The sequence below is a fragment of the Pongo abelii genome, chromosome 22 (assembly GCF_028885655.2).
Source record: "Pongo abelii isolate AG06213 chromosome 22, NHGRI_mPonAbe1-v2.0_pri, whole genome shotgun sequence".
NCBI lineage: Eukaryota > Metazoa > Chordata > Mammalia > Primates > Hominidae > Pongo > Pongo abelii.
The window spans coordinates 56,508,826-56,520,907 of NC_072007.2; the positions used below are offsets into that span (position 1 = coordinate 56,508,826).

Below are 12,082 nucleotides of genomic sequence, written 5' to 3' on the forward strand. Positions count from 1 at the left end.
AGAATTAAACAGACACGACAGTCCACCACCCTCGCCTCCGTGAGGCCTTTAATGGTGGTGCCATCCTCCCAGGATGCAACGTGGTTTGTGATTTACTCTCTTGGCCATGGAAAGGGGACTTCCCCACTATGATGTCTGTCACCACACAGGCCTGGGATCCAATATATGGCTACTCCAGCCACCAAGTACATAAATTATAATTACATACTCAGGGGGCAGGGAACCGGCCACTGGATGGTCTTCTGGCCCAGGGGTCTCACTGTGACCAACACTTTAGCCAGGGCGGCTTGGCTCAACATGACCCATCGCTTTCTCCAGGCTTCTGGGAGCCATCCCAGAATCATCTTTGACCCACGACCTGCAGACCTTGCCAGGTAATTAATCCTATGTGCCAAGCAAGTGCCTCTGCCTCAGTAGTTCTTCTGTCCCCCTGGATAAAGCATCCTGGAAATCTAACACCGGGGGTGCTCCCTGGCTCCTGCAGGCACATGCTGGCTGCCTCATGCAGTTCCTGGACATGGAACCTCTCTACTCCCTGGTCAGGCCCAGCAGGTCCCCATCCAGGTTACCCTGGACTTTCTCCCTAGTCACTGCTGGCAGCCAAGAGACAAGGTGGGGCAGCCCCCAGTGAGGGCACCTGCTGCTCTGGTAGGGGAGGCCCCTGGAGCATCTTCCAGCACAGAGGAAGTGTTGGCTTCCGAGGGCAGGAGGGGCCCCTCTGCAAGCTCTGAGGGGACAGGGGTCTGCAGGGCCACGCCCTCAGGGCTTCCACCTGGATGTCTCAGCCCATGTTTCAGGGTCCCAGGTTTTCCCAACCAGGGTCCCGACCTTCACATAGGCCAGCCATGGCCAGGCATCAAAACATGCCTAGAGCTAGGTGGTCCCCACAGTCACTGTCAGCTCCTCAGCCATACCGGTTCTACCTCTGCCGAACATGGGACTCCTTTTCAGCAACCAGAGAGGCCCTTTGTTCTCACACCAAGCCTGATGGGCAACCGTGGGTAACGTCGCAATCTCCTTTCATCCCTCTGTGGAGCATCAACCCCACTGCCCCTATGCACTGAAAGGGGGAAACTGCCACACCCACAAGGCCTCTGCTTCCACCAGGAAAACTTCCCAGGTCACTCTTGGTGAAATATTTAACAATTGGGGCCCTAACTTTGTGCCAAAGACTACCTATGTCCCCACATCAACCAGAATGGTGTCCTCGGTGTTGGCCAGGAAACAGCCACCGCACCAGCTGAGTCTCAGGCCCCTCCTGCACCACTTGTGTTAATTGGAGTCTTCCAAGAGGCAGGTGCCATGGAAGCTCTGACGTGACTGGAGATTTATCAGTGCAATGTCTGTGAAGGATGCTGGGGAGGCGGCCAAAGAGGATGGAAGCCTCAGACCACAGGTGAGACCCCTGTGAAGGAGATACAGGGAGCCTTGGCCAGCACGTGCCCCTAGACAGTGCTGGCCAGGCCGAGGGGAACATCTGGAGCCAAGGTGACCCCTAAAGGATTCTGGTCTTGTGAGGAGGGGCCTGGCTTCCCCCGGGGAGCTGCTGGCTTGGAAGCAGGAGGCATTGCCCAGGCGAGAGCTCAGCGTGGACCCAGGGGAGTGGCACACGGTGCCCGCAGTCAGCTATGCTCAGGAGCAGCAGGCAGGAGCCCTGGACTCATGGCCACCATGTGGCTGCCACACTTAGGCACACTCAGGCACATACACTCACACTCAGGCACACTTAGACACACACACTCACACTCAACCTCACATGCAGACACACACCACACACTCACAAATGCACACACCACACACACTCAGTCTCAGATGCAGACCCACACCACACACACAGATGCACACACCACACACAGTCTCAGACACAGACACACACCACACACAGATACACACACCACAGACTCAAACTGTCTCAGACACAGACACACACCACACACTCACAGATGCACACACCACACACACTCAGTCTCAGATGCAGACCCACACCACACACACAGATGCACACACCACACACACTCATCTCAGATGCACACACCACACACAGATACACACACCACATACTCAAACTCAGTCTCAGACACAGACACACACCACACACCACCCACTCACACCCACTCATACAGACACACACACCACATGCTCACACTTGGCCTCAGATGCAGACATACACCACACACTCACAGACGCACACACCACACACACTCACTCAGATGCAGACACACACACCACACGCTCACACTCACACAGGACACATACTTCACGCTCACACCACCTCTCCTTTAACAACCCTGGCTCCAGGCACCACCACCCACTTAAGGACCCGCAGTGAGTGGCAGAGGACAGAAGTGGCTGATGCTGCTGTGGAGGCGTGGGCTGTAAAAGGTGGGGCAGGCACAGCTGGCACGAGCTCTTAGGTGGTCCAGCCAGAGTCCAGAAACCAGGACAGATGGGAGGGCATTGGCTCCCAGGCTGGGGCCAGGGTGGACCTTGCAGGACCTGTGGACAGCAGGCAGGAGCATTTGGGGACAAGTTCCCGGGCATCCTGGTGGACAGCTGCCATGGTGGCTTTCCCTTCCTTACACTAGGAAGTTCCACCACCTGGGCAGACTGGGAACACAACACACCTCCACAGACCCCCGCCCCGGCCACCCTACCATCCACCAGGAGAGGGGGTGAAGATGCAGAGAGAGGGCCTGGCCTCAAGGGGCAGAGAGAGAAGGCCCTGAAGACCAAAGGACACCACACAGGGGGCCGCCTCCTGGGGCAAGGGCCACCAGGTAGCTCAGGGACTCTCTTCTCTGGGGAAGGGGCTAAAGCAGCCATTTGCAAACCTGCTCATCCGGAGAACGGCCTCGCCCCCAGCTGCTCTGCCCCGTTCCAGGACAGCTCTGAAGGGGGCCCTGCCCCAGAGCCCAGGGACCTCTCCCCAACCCCGCCTGCGCCTCACCTCAAGGAGGAACCCTGGCCCTGGCTGGGGGGCTGTAGCCAGGGTGGGGAGTGGGGACCCCTGTCACTCTGTCCCCGCTGGGCTCAGGTAGGGACCTCACGGTGGTCCCAGGGCCCAGCACTAAGCCCACCTGTGGTTTCCAGCGGGAAAGGGTGGCAGGGGTGGCTCGCCGCATGCCCAGGCTCTGCTGTCCCTGCCATCCCGGCTCCCCACCCTCAGGCCCCAGAAGCGGCAGTTTCTGCAGGAGCTCCTGCCCCGGGGCCTCTCGCAGGAGGCCTGAGCAAGCGGGACACGGGACACGGGGTACGGAAGGGTTGGGGGACTGATGGGGGGAACCCTGCACCCCCCAGGGCAGCTCCTACCAAGGGGCGAGTCCCAGGGCCCCCGTCGGCCCTGCGTGCGGGGCGCGGCCCCCAACACCCAGGGCCCCGGAGGCGGACACAGCCCAAGCCAGGCCGTCCGGGAAATGGGGCGGGGGCGACGGGCGGCCGGGCCCGGGACGTGAAGTCCGAGCAGCAGCGGGCAGGGGATGGCGGGGCGCTCGGCCCGGGCTGCAGGGGGGTCCCCACCCTCGCCACCTCCTCCTGCCTCCCGCCCTCGAGGGTCCCCGCTTCCCTCCCATCCCCCTCCCGTCCGCCCGGCCCCCTCCTCCCATCCGCGGGGCCGCAGCGCTTCCTGGTGGCGGGTCGGGTCGGGCAGGCGGGGCGGGGTATAAAGGGGGCGGCCCCGGCCGCGCTTCCCTCCCTGCTGCTTCCTCGGCGCCCGCGCCTCGGGCCGTCGGGACCGGAGCCTCCTCGGGACCAGGTGAGCGCCTCCCGGACCCCGCACCCTGGAAGCCGCTCGGCCCGCGGGGGGTGACCCCGAGTCCTGGGAAGGCGGCGGCGGCGGCGGCTCCGTCCCTCGGGCCCCGGGAAGGGGGACGCCAGCCCCAGGGACGGCGCGGGGGCTCGGGGGTTCGGGGCTCCTCCTCGCGGGGCGGGGGCCGCGCCTGTCCCTGTGGCTCCGCGTCTCAGGGTCCGACCCTCGGGCGCGCGACTTGGGGCCACCTCCCCGCGGCCTCCTCTGGGGCGGAGCCGGCCCGGGCGGGGTGGGGGGGTCCCTCTCTGCGCCCGAGCTCCGTGCTGGGACCCCCGCTCCCGAGACGACCCCGGCACCGCACGCCCCGCCGGGCCCCGCACCTGCGAGCGGCTCGGGTCCGGCTCCGGCCCGCGGGGAAGACGCCCCGGCCGGCTGGGACCTCCGGGGGCGCAGGGCCTCCCCCCGGGCCGGACGGAAGGGGCGGCGGGGCGGGGGGAGGAGGGGCTTTCGGTGCCCGAGGGCGGGACAGGGCGGGGAGGGGACGCGGGTGGCCCCGACGCCCCATCGCTGCGCCCCTCCCGGCCTGGAGCCCACGAGGCCCCCGCCGGGCCCGGGAGAAGCTGCAGACGGAGGCGGCGCCACGGGGCGGCGGGACCCGGGCCGACAGCGACCCCCAGCCCTGCCGGGCCGCCCACACCCGCCCTGGGACTCCGCGGGGGGCGCCGGTGGACCCGCTGGGCCTGGGTCTCCACCGCTGGCAACCACACGGATCGGCCCTCTGTGGAGCCGCGGGTGTGCGGGCGAGCGGTGCCCATCCGGGCTGTGCCAGCAGGACCCCGCTGCCCGCGCCCCAGGCGCCCCTGGAGAAGGGACCTTCCCTTTGGGGTCGGTACCCAGAAAGGAGGGGCCTGCGATCCGCGGAGCTCCCTGTTCTTGCGATAACACAGCTCTGGCTTGGAGGCCCCCTTGCACTTCGACTCTGGTGATTATTTTAAGAAAGGCCAGACCGGGCACGGTGGCTCACGCCTGTAATCCCAACACTTGGGGAGGCCAGGGTGGGCAGATCACCTGAGGTCAGGAGTTCGAGACCAGCCCGGCCAACAGGGTGAAACCCCGTCTCTACTAAAAATACAAAACAAAATTAGCCAGGCGTGGTGGCAGGCACCTGTAATCCCAGCTACTCGGGAGGCTGAGGCAGGAGAAAATCACTTGAACCTGGGAGGCGGAGGTTGCAGTGAGCTGAGATCGCGCCACCGCACCTGGGCGAGGGAGCGAGACTGTCTCAAAAAAAAAAAAAAAAAAAAAGGAAAGAAAGGCCCAGTGAGATGTTTTCTCTTAAACGCGGCCCTGCACGTTGAGTTGCTGCCTCCTGTGGCCTATTTCACGTTTATGCAAAGTCGGGCGCCTGATCCGGGGCTCACCCGCCACAAGCAGGGGTCCTGGTGCTGCTCATGGAAGGGGCCCTACCCAGCCTGCGGGGCACTGGCTGGGACGGGGCTGCCCAGGTCCGCCCAGGATCCGAACATCCAGCCCCGCCCAGCGGCCCTTCCTGGCCTGCAGTGGAGGCTGTAATGGGCAGGGGCGGTGGGAATCCCAGCTCACAGGGCGCCTGCTCTTAGAAGGGCGGCGTCTGGGTCCAGAGGTCAGAAACCTCAGATGCCCATCCCAGAAGTGGCGGGGAACTTGTCTCCACAATGGATAGGAGCACCGTCTTTTTTTTATTTTTATTATTTTTTGCTCATTTTATAGATGAGGAATGATGCCTTGTTGGGATTTGTTCTGCGTCTTTGGTTTTTGTGCAGTACAAGGCTATTTGGGCTGTTTGATCACTGACCGTGTGTAGTGATGTGCATTGCCTGGTTGTGATGTCCTTGTGTTCCTAATGGATGTTCGCTTTTTGGGTTTTTTTTTGGTTTTTGTTTGTTTGTTTGTTTGTTTTTTGAGACAGGGTCTCGCTCTGTCACCCAGGCTGGAGTGTGGTGGTGCTATCACTGCTCACTGCAACCTGCACATCCCTGGCTCAAGCGAGCGTCCACCTCAGCCTCCCAGTAGCGGGGACTACAGGCATGCACCACTGTGCCCAGCTAATTTTCTTTTAAGAGACGGGGTCTCAGTATGTTGCCCAGGCCATGGATGCGTTTGTTTGTTTGTTTGTTTGGGGTGTTTGGGGGTTTTTTTCTTTTTTTTATTGATTTGAAAAAGCTTTATTTTCCCGAATTTTTTATTGTAGTATACAATATAAAATGTATTGTCTTAACCATTTTTAAGTATGCAGCTAGTTCAGCGACAGTAAGTACATTCATAGTGCTGTGTAGCCATCACCAAGGTCCATCTCCGGAACTCTTTTCCTCTTGTCAAACTGAAGCCCCTGGAGCACCAACTCGCGTCACCCCTTCCCTCATCCCCTGGCAGCCACCATCCTACTTTATGTTTCCAGGAATTTGGCCACTTAGGTGACTCATATGAGTGAAATCGTATGAAACGTCTCCTTTTGTGACTGGCTTATTTCACGTGGCTTAATGTCCTCCAGATTCATCCATACTGTAACATGTCAGCATTCCCTTCCCTTGTAAGGCTGAGCAATGTTCCACTGCATGCATGTCCTCCATTTTGTTTACCCATTCATCTGTTGCTGGACACTTGTGTTGCTTCCACGTTTGAGCTACTGTGAATGATGTGGCCATGAACACACCACACAGATACCTCTTCGAGATCCCGCTTTCACTTCTTTTGAGTATGTTCCCAGAAGTGGAATTGTGGATCATTTGATTTTTTCATTTTTTTTGAGGAATTAATTGCCTCACTGTTTCCCACGGTCGCTGCACCATTTTGCTTTCCCGCCAACAGTGCACAAGGGTCCAGTTTCTCCACATCTGCACCAACAGGTGTCATTTTCTAGGTTTGCTTGGTTTTTTTAAATGTTAACCATCCTAATGGGTGTGAGGTGGTATCTCATTGTGGTTTTGACTTGCATTTCCCTCATGATTAGTGACGTTGAGCATGTTTTCATGTGCTTGTTGGCCATTTGTATATCTCTTGGGAGAAATATCTGTTTAAGTCCTTGACCTATTTTTGAATCAGGTTGATTGTTCACTGTTGTTGTTGAATTTTAGGAGTTCTCTATATATTCTGGATATTAATCCCTTATTAGATACACAGTTTACAGATATTTTCTCTCATTCTCTGGGTTGTCTTTTTACTCTGTTGATGATGTCCTTTCACTAGATAGATGCAAAAAATGTTTTTAAATTTTGGTGTAATCTGATTTATCTATTTTTTCTTATTGTCATACCCAAGAAATCATCGCTCAGTCCCATGTCATGAAAGTGTTACCTCATGTTTTCTTCCAAGGGTTTTAAAGTTTTAGGTCTTAAAACCTAAAGATCTGGGGACATGGATCCATTTTGAGTTAACTTTTGTATATGGTATTAGGTAAGGGTCTAACTTCATTCTTTTGCATGTGGATATCTAGTTGTCTCCGCACCGTTTGTTGAAAAGACTGTCTTTATCAAATGGTCTTGACAGCCTGATTGAAAGTCATATATGCAAGGGTTTCTTTCTAGACTATTTTATTCCATTGGTCTGTATGTCTGTCTTTATGCCAGTGCCACACTGTTGATGACTGCAGCTTTGTAGTAAGTTTTGAAATTAGGACATGTGAGTCCCCTAGCTTTGTTCTTTTCTTTCACGATTTTTTTTTTTTTTTTTTTTTTTTGGCTATTCGAGGTCCCTTGAGATTCCATCTAAATTTTAGGATTTATTCACTATTTCTGAAAAAAGAAACAATCACTGGGATTTTTATAGGGATTACATTAAACCTCTAGATCAATTTGGGTAGTATTGACATCTTAATATAGTAAGTCTTCCAATCTATGAACATGAATGTCTTTTTTAAATGTCCTCTTCAATTTCTTTCAGAAATGTTGTGTAGTTTTCATTGTACAGGTCTTTCACCTCCTAAGTCAATTTTTAAGTATTTTATTATTTTTGATACTATAGTAAATAGAATTGTTTTCTTAATTTCCTTTGGATTGTTCATTGTTAGTGAATAGAAATACAACTGATTTTTATGTGTTGACTATGTATTCTGCTATTTTGCTGAATTTGTTTATTAGTTGTAACAGTTTTTGTGGAATTTTTAGGGTTTTCTACATACAAGATCATATCATCAGTGATCAGAGATAATTTACTTATTTCTTTCCAATTTGAATGCCTTTTATTTCTTTTTCTTACCCAATTGCTCTGGTTAGAACTTCCAGTACAGTGTTAAATAGAAGTAGTGAAAGCAGGCATCTTTCCTTTATTTCTGACCTTAGAGGAAAAGCTTTCAGTCTTTCACCACTGAGTATGATGTTCGCTGTGGCTTTTTCATATAATATGGCTTTTATTATGTTAAGGTAGTTTCCTTCTATTCCTAATATGTTGAGTGTTTTTATCGTGAAAGGGTATTGAATTTTGTCATGTGCTTTCTCTGCATCAACTGCAATGATCATGTGTGAGTTTTTTTTCCTCCTTCATTCTGTTAATGTGTATTACATTGATTAATTTTTTTTTTGTATGTTGAACTATCCTTGCACTCCAGAAATAAATCCTACTTGGTCAATTCATTAAATTCCATTTAATTGCATCAAATTATACCAAATTTAGTTTACTATTAATAGTATTTTGTTTAGGATTTTTGCATCAATGTTCATAAGAAAGACTGGATTGTAGTTTTCTTCTCTTGCAATATCTTTGTCTGGTATTGGTATCAGAGTAATGCTGGCCTTGTAAGAATGAGTTAAATAGTGTTCCCTTCTCTTCAAGTTTTTTGAAAATTTTGAGAGGGTTTGGTGTTGGTTCTTTATGTGTTTGGTAGAATTCACCAGTGCAGCCATCAGATCCAGAGGTTCTTTGTCAGGAGATTTTTGAGTATTGATTCAATCTCCTTACTAGTTATGTCTATTCAGATTTTCTATTTCTTCATGATTTGATTTTGTCTTGATAGGTTTTGTCTGTCTGGAAATTTTTCCATTCCATCTGTGTTATTCAGATGGTTGACATATAGTTGCTTATAGTACACTCTTATAATCTTTTTTATTTCTGTAGAATTAGCAATGTTGCCACTTTCACTTATAATTTTAGTAATTTGAGTTTCTTCTTTTTTTCTTAGTCTAGAATCTAGCTTAAGGCTGGTCAATTCTGTTATCTTTTCAAAGAACCAACTTTTGTTGTCATTGATTTTCTCTATTATCTGTCTATTCTCCATTTTGTTTATCTTTGCTCTGATCTTTATTTTTTCCTTCTTTCTGCTAGCTTGTTCTTTTTCTAGTTCCTTACATTGTAAGGTTAAGTTCCTGTTTGAGACCTTTCTTTTTTAATATAAGCATGTATAGCCATCAGTTTCCCCCTTAGCACTGCTTTCACTGTCGAACAAGTTTTTAAATTTGTGTTTTCATTTCCACTCATCTCTAAGTATTTTATAATTTCCCTTGTGATTTCTTCTCTGATCCTTGGTTATTTAACAGGGTGTTGTTTAATTTCATGATTTTTTAAATGTCCTTGTTGCTGATTTTTAACTTTACTCCTTTGTGGTCTGAAAAGATATCTTGTATGATGTAGATCTTTCAAAATCTATTGACACAGACATTGTTGTTGCAACTACCGCCATCATTGCAAGTCCTTCTCCCTCTGGTTGAAGTGACTTCCAGGAGATTTAAAGGGCTGGCACCCTTTTCTCCCTTCATTTTTCTCTTTTTCCTCTTTTGAGAGGTAGACATTGAAGACTAGCACATTCAAAAGCAACCATATATGTGGAGAAAATTAAAAAGTCATTGCACATTCTCAGGGGAGGTCATGGGCTCAGAAAAGACCTAGAGAGACCTTAAGTTTATACTTTATGCTGATCCTTAGCACAGAGACAGCGACAATCAAAATTATAAAAACAAGAAAAACCAGCAAACTCTGGGGAAGAAAGAGATTTCGATTTCACAAGACATACAAAGAAACTTTCCTATTTCAAAGGAAAAAAAAATAAACCAACAGAAGCTGTCACTGAAAAAGACTTGGTGGTAGATCTACTAGACAAAGGCTTTGAAAGAACTATCTTAAAGATACTCAAATAACTAAGGGAAAATGTGGAGAAAGTCAAAAAAACAATGTAGGAACAAATGAAAATAGCAATAAAAAGCTAGAAATTTTAAAAAGAAACCAAAAGGAAATTCTGGAGCTGAAAAGTACAATAACTGAAATTTAAAATTCACTAGAGAAATGCAAAGGCAGATTTCAGCAGGCAGAATAAAGAATCAGGGAACTTGAAGATACGACAATGGAAGTTATTGAGTCTGAGGAGCAGAAATAAAAAGATTGAAGAAAGGTGAACAGAGCCTAAGGGGTCTGTGGGATACCATCAAGCAAACCAACATAAACATTGTAGGAGCCCCAGAAGAAGAGAGAGCAAAGGGGGGAGACTATCTGAAGAAATAATGGCTGAAAACTTCTAAAATATGATGAATGACATGAATATAACCATCCAAGAAGCCCAAAAGACTCCAAGCAGGATGAACTCAAAGAGACCCACACTGAAACATTCTAATCAAACTGTCAAAACCCAAAGACAAAGATTTTGAAAACAGCAAGAGAGAATAATTCATCACATGTAAGGAATCCTCAATAAAACTATTAGCAGATTTCTGATCAGAAACTTTGAAGGCCACAAGGCAGTGGGCCAATATATCCAAAGTGCTAAAAAAATAAAAACTGTCTACCAAGAAGCCCACATCCAGCAAAACTGTCCTTTAAAAGTAAGGGAGAAATTAAGACATTCTTAGATCAACAAAAGCTGAGAGTGTTCATTACCACTAGACCTGCCCTATAGGAAATGCCAAAGGGAGTCCTGCAGGTTGAAATAAAGGATGATAGACAGTAACTCAAGTGAAGAAATAAAGATCTCAGCCAGGCATAGTGGCTCATGCTTGTAACCCCATCACTTTGGGAGGCCGAGGCAGGAGGATAACTTGAGCCCAGGAGTTCAAGACCAGCCTGAGCAATATAGAGAGACCCTATCTCTATAAAATAAAAATAATTTTAAAAATTGACCAAGCATGGTGGTGCACACCTGTGGTCCCAACTACTTGGGAGGCTGAGGTGAGAGAATCGCTTGGGCCTGGGAGGTTGAAGCTGCAGTGAGCTATCACCACACCACTGCACTCCAGCCTGGGCAACAGAGCAAGACCTTATCTCAAAATAATAAATAAATAAATAAATAAATAAATATCTCAGTAAAGGTAAATATATAGACAATTATAAAAGCTAGTATTGCTGTAACAATGGTGTGTAATGCTACTTTTTGTTTTCTACATAATTTAAGAGACTAATGATTTAAAAATAACATTATGCTTTTGGACACATAATATATAAAGGTGTAATTTTGTGACATCAATAACTAAAAGAGTTGGAGACAGAGCCATTCAGGGAGCAGAGTTTTGTTTATGCCATTGAAGCTAAACTGGTGTAAATTCAATTTAGACTGTTATAATTTTAGGATGTTAAATGCAATCCCCATGGTAACAACAAAGAAAATAACTAAAGAATAAATACAAAAGGGAATGAGAAAGGGATTTAAATGTTTCACCATCAAAAAAATTAATTAAACACAAAAGAAGACAGTAATACTGGAAATTAAGGACAAAAAAATCCATAAGATATACAGAAAACAAATGCAAAATGAAAGAATTCCCTCTTTATCAGTAATTACTTTAGATGTAAATGGATTAAACTCTCCAAACTCTGTTAAAAGACAGAGATTGGCAAAATGGATTTAGAAAGCCAAATCCAACTATATGCTCTCTACAACAGATGCACTTTAGATCCAGAAACACAAATAGATTGACGGTGAAAGGATGGGCAATGACATGCCACACAAATAGTAACCAAGAGAGCAAGAGTGGCTATACTAATACCAGACAAGATAGGCTTTAAATCAAAAAAGGTTACAGGAGGGAAAGAAGGACATCATATATTAATAAAAGGCTCCATACAGCAAGATATAGTAATTATAAATATTTATGCATCTAATAACAGTCCATCAAAATATTTATATCTTACATTGGGAAGATTGTTGCTGGCTCTCAGTCTGCTTCCAGTCTGCTCATATTGCTTTTGTTGTAATGATGGTCATATGTGGGAGCTCAGTATCAAGAGGGCAGACTTAAGCCCACACTGCCAGGCTTCAGACCTCAGCTATTAGCTGAGTGCCCTGGGCAAGTTACCTCACTGGGCCTTGGTTTCCTCATCTGTTGGAGTGGGGATGGTAATAGTACCTATGTCCAAGGCCATAGGTCCAATTGTGAATGTTGA

At 48.8% G+C, this 12,082-nt stretch overlaps 1 protein-coding gene across 2 annotated transcripts in view; it reads left to right on the top strand.

Annotated features, from left to right (window-relative positions):
• Positions 1-3,615: 3,615 nt before the first annotated feature.
• The window catches only part of COL6A2 (collagen type VI alpha 2 chain), a 35,729-nt gene continuing 27,262 nt past the window's right edge, over positions 3,616-12,082 (top strand). For both annotated transcript variants that reach the window (XM_024239347.3, XM_024239346.3), the window contains exon 1: positions 3,616-3,751. The gene's annotated coding sequence lies outside the window, so the exon portion shown is untranslated. The remainder of the gene's footprint in view (positions 3,752-12,082) is intronic.